We start from the raw sequence: 4,355 nt of genomic DNA, 5'->3' as shown, positions 1-4,355 counted from the left end.
TACCATATCAGTTTGGTAAAAAAAGTCATTCCTATAACTTTAATACTACAGTAACAAGTACAACTACTAAACACTACTGTGTCCTAAGGGAACAAAAAATAAAATGTAACAGGGATAACACTTTAGAGAATTAAAATCCCTCAAAGGAAAAAAACATAAACTTGATATGCATATCTATACATGCAGCTTCCTAAATGCAACATTCAGGATTATTCACTGCAGCTCCAGAAATCAGAGCTACCTCATCAGATCCAAGTGTGACATCAGCTGACACTCTTTACAGGAGATTCCATCTGAACTCTGTGGAGCCTGATCTCAAGGTTTTTAAGTCTGACCCTGAAACCAGAAGAGGATCTTTGTCTCTCTTCAGATTCATTGTGATCCAGTGATTTCAGTCCTGCATGATCAGGCTGATGTTTGCACAGAGCAGATAATGAAGTGAATGTTTTTGCACATTGGTAACAGTGAAACAGTGTGTCGCTCTGCTTCTAAACAATGACAGCGTAAGTGATCTCTGCCAACGTCCAATTACATTTTACTGTTTACAACACTCAGGTTACTGAGCGAAAATGAGTCTTCATTTTTCCAAACAGTTTCAATATAATTCAATATAATTCCATAAGTTTATTGATCAGAATTGTTCCAAACACTCAGGTTACAATTACAAGATAAAAATTGAATACATCCTCACAGTAACTGCACTTGTAGAGTTATTTTCTGGTGTGATACTTTCGGTGGTTTTTCAGGTGATGTGGAGATTTAAAAGTCTTCTCACACAGGTCACATTTATAAGGTCGCTCCTCAGTGTGGCTAAACATGTGTAGTTTTAACTGTGCAGCTTTTATAAATAGTTTCCCACACTGATCACAGCAGTAAAGATCATTTCCAGTGTGAATCCGACGGTGACTATTTCGGTAGTGTTTGTCGCTGAAACTTTTTCCACAAAAGTCGCAGCTGTACGCCTTAATTCCAGAGTGGGTAACTAGATGCTTCTGTAAGTCGCAATTTTGAGTAAAAGCTTTACCACACAACTCACAGCTGTGTGCTTTAACTCCACTGTGGATGAGTTGGTGTGTTTTTAAGTTTCCAGCCAGGGAAAAAGACTTTCCACACAAGTCACAGCTGTAAGGTTTAACTTCACTGTGGACGCTTTGGTGTGTTTTAAAGGTTTGAGAGTGGGTAAAAGACTTTCCACAGAAGTCACAGCTGTAAGGTTTAACTCCACTGTGGATGCGTTTGTGTGATTTTAAGCTTTCAGCCCGGGTAAAAGACTTTCCACACAAGTCACAGCTGTATGCTTTAACTCCACTGTGGGTGAGTTGGTGTATTTTTAAGCCTTGAGCCCGGGCAAAATCCTTCCCACACAAGTCACAGCTGTAAGGTTTAACTCCACTGTGGATGATTTGGTGTATTTTTAAGCTTCCAGCCTCAGTAAAAGACTTTCCACACAAGTCACAGCTGTAAGGTTTAACTTCACTGTGGATGATTTGGTGTTTTTTTAAGATTCGAGCCAGGTAAAAAGACTTTCCACACAATTCACAGCTGTAAGGTTTAACTCCACTGTGGATGAGTTGGTGTGTTTTTAGGCTGTCCGTCCGGGAAAAATCCTTCCCACACTCATCACAGCTGTAGGTTTTCTTTCCCTTTCTTCTGCGAGGTTTGTCGGCCTCCTGAGAGCGCTGACTTCTCCCTCCATGTTGGTCCTGCAGTGACAGAGATACAAACAGAGGCAGTGAGTGAAATGCAGTCGTGGAACAAACTGAAACTGCCTCCAGCAGTGGAATCAAATATGTCAACAAACACATTGTAGGTGTGTTACCACCACCTTCTGGAGATAGTATCACATTGCAATCAATGTTCCCTCTAATTTTTCATGTGTCTGAGCGAACACACAAACTCCCTGAGCCATACCTTGGACCACTGTGAGCGACATCAGACGTGTGCACTGTGGTCACGCCAGCATTGAATCCATCCAAGTTACATGGTTTATTAAGCTAATCAAATTACAGCATTTACATTTATGTTAGACTACTTTTAATTAACTGCTTTAGCCCATTTACAATGAAAATGTAAAACAAAAATGTAGTCATTGACCTGTGTAGTATGTTAACACTATTGGAAGTAAAAAATAACTTGAACTCAAATTTTGAAAACAACTTTCTTCTTTTCCTTTTTTTAAAAAAAAATAAAAACTAAAGCTCTGACTTGTATTATGGGTATGAGTCTGTGGTCTGGGAGAGAGTCCTGTAACTCTCTGTCAAAATATACAAAATATAATGACCAATGTTGGGCAATTAATTATATAGTTACTTCTTCAAAAAAGTAACTAGTTTGGCAAATAACAAAGTTTTTTGCAGCCATTTTTTAAAATGCAGCCAATGTGTTTTTTAAAAAATAAACATTTCAAACTATTTACAGAACAATCAGCTGTTCTGCATCAAATCTGATGCCACACAAATTCAGTGGGGTGTCCAGAGGGGTGCCCCCCCCCCCCCCCAAAACTGGCCACCCCAGGTGCCACCCCAAAGTGAAACAATAAAATTCAATCAAATATCAAATGTACGAATATGTTTTCGCAGTGAAGCTCAGATATCCGAGTGTAAGTGAATGCAACATTGGCTTCTGCACTATGAGCATCACGTTAGCAATGGTAGGAGAGCCAAGCACGAAAGACGGCACCACAGAAAACAATTTTTCGGTGAAAGAAAATGAGGAGAGAATAAATGTCCCATTAAGTAATATTAAGTTTGTTGAGTTTAGTAAACTTTGGTGAAATCGTAATACCAAGGCAAAAATAACACATATAGAATTATTGCAACTGTCAAATATTTCAGACAGTAGGCTACTGGGGGGAGCTAGCATAAGAGTTATGAGTTATAAGATATAATCCAAGTCGTAACATTGCCATATGGAGCTGCAGATTTGGTTGCAGGTTAACATAGCTGGACTGGCCATCGAGCATACCGGGCATTTGCTCGGTGGGCTGGTGACTTTTTTTTTTTTTTTTTTGTAACGGCATGAACAATGAAAGGTGGTGGATTGGCCAGATGCTGGCGGAGCTTCCACAGAGGCCAGGAGGTGGATGAGGGAAAGGGGAGGAAGGAGGAGGAGAGACCCGAGGCGGCCGCCGGTTCGAGTGTCAGGTGAACTGAACTTCAGGTAAGAAGTTATGACCTGCAGTCTATCTGGGTCAGATATAAACCAAGTTTAGGTGGAGTTTATTTTCGTTGTGCTGAGTTTTACAGTCAGACGCAGTTTGTCCCATACTTCAGCTAGAATGAAACAAATACACAAAGCTGGATTAATTCTGTCTTTGCTGCACAGCTGCTTCTTCTCTCATTCTCTCCCCCTCCCTCTCCTGTTGCTACTTCAATCATGAAACTGATCAATAATCAGCTGATTGGCTTTTCTCTCTTGTTTGTTTATCGCCCACTTCTATCATGAACTTCTATCGCTGCACAATCGAGAGCCTGACCAACTGTATAACAGTCTGGTACAGGAACTGCTCTGCCTCGGACCGGAAGGCGTTGCAGAGGGTCGTGAAAACTGCCCAGCGCATCGCCGGAGCACCACTTCCTGCCATAAAGGATATCTACAGGAAGCGGTGTCTGAAAAGGGCTGGGAGAATCATCAAAGACCCCAGTCACCCATCACATGCACTCTTCACCCTCCTGCCCTCTGGGAGGCGCTACAGGAGCCTCCGGCAAAGTTTTGCCAGGGGGGCCAGGTAGGGCATTAACAGGGAAAGGGGGGCGCAAAGAAATAGTTTTCTTTGTTATTGTCATTTAAAATATCTAGCTTTTATTAAATAATTATCTGAATCTTTCGAACAAAGTTTTTATCTGATGTAAAATGTATAGAAATCATACATATACCAAAAAGACAGTACACATCACTGTCACAACAGCGTTTGTTTTCATTCAAAGGGTTTATGGCTTTAATACCCATGGGCCGGTCTCTAGTCAAAATGCACGATCTTTTGTCCCAGTCCAGCCCTGCATGTTAATACTGGCAGTGTCCCCATGCCAGCTGACTGTATTTCATCATCAGCCATTGTTGTTCTTTATACATCAATATTACCAAAGTTTACCATAACATAATAGAAAGTATTTACTTGCTTTCAGGTTTTATTCAAATGTTAGTCTTTTCATTTGTTTCCCCACTTTTTTCCTGTTTCAAAATCAAACACCAGTTTGTGAGAAGATTATCTTCTTTTTTTAATAGGCAGAAAAAGTTTTGCATTGACATTGGCTAATTTGCCAATTGTATGGTAAAAATGTTTCTATTTTAATATTCAAAAATGTTTTGCCCAAAACATATGTGCACCATATCTCAGTAAAAATACTATGCAAATA

The 4,355-nt window shown here is 40.2% G+C and overlaps 1 long non-coding RNA gene across 1 annotated transcript in view; it reads right to left on the bottom strand.

The window, feature by feature from the left end:
• Nucleotides 1-654: 654 nt before the first annotated feature.
• The window catches only part of LOC134618078 (uncharacterized), a 6,854-nt gene continuing 3,153 nt past the window's right edge, over nucleotides 655-4,355 (bottom strand). The window contains exon 3 of the long non-coding RNA XR_010573560.1: nucleotides 655-1,703. This is a non-coding gene — a long non-coding RNA (uncharacterized LOC134618078). The remainder of the gene's footprint in view (nucleotides 1,704-4,355) is intronic.

The sequence above is a fragment of the Pelmatolapia mariae genome, linkage group LG3_W (genome assembly GCF_036321145.2).
Source record: "Pelmatolapia mariae isolate MD_Pm_ZW linkage group LG3_W, Pm_UMD_F_2, whole genome shotgun sequence".
In the NCBI taxonomy this organism is placed as follows: domain Eukaryota; kingdom Metazoa; phylum Chordata; class Actinopteri; order Cichliformes; family Cichlidae; genus Pelmatolapia; species Pelmatolapia mariae.
The sequence above is the reverse complement of the archived record's forward strand: the minus strand, read 5'-3'. Positions and strand labels throughout refer to the sequence as shown.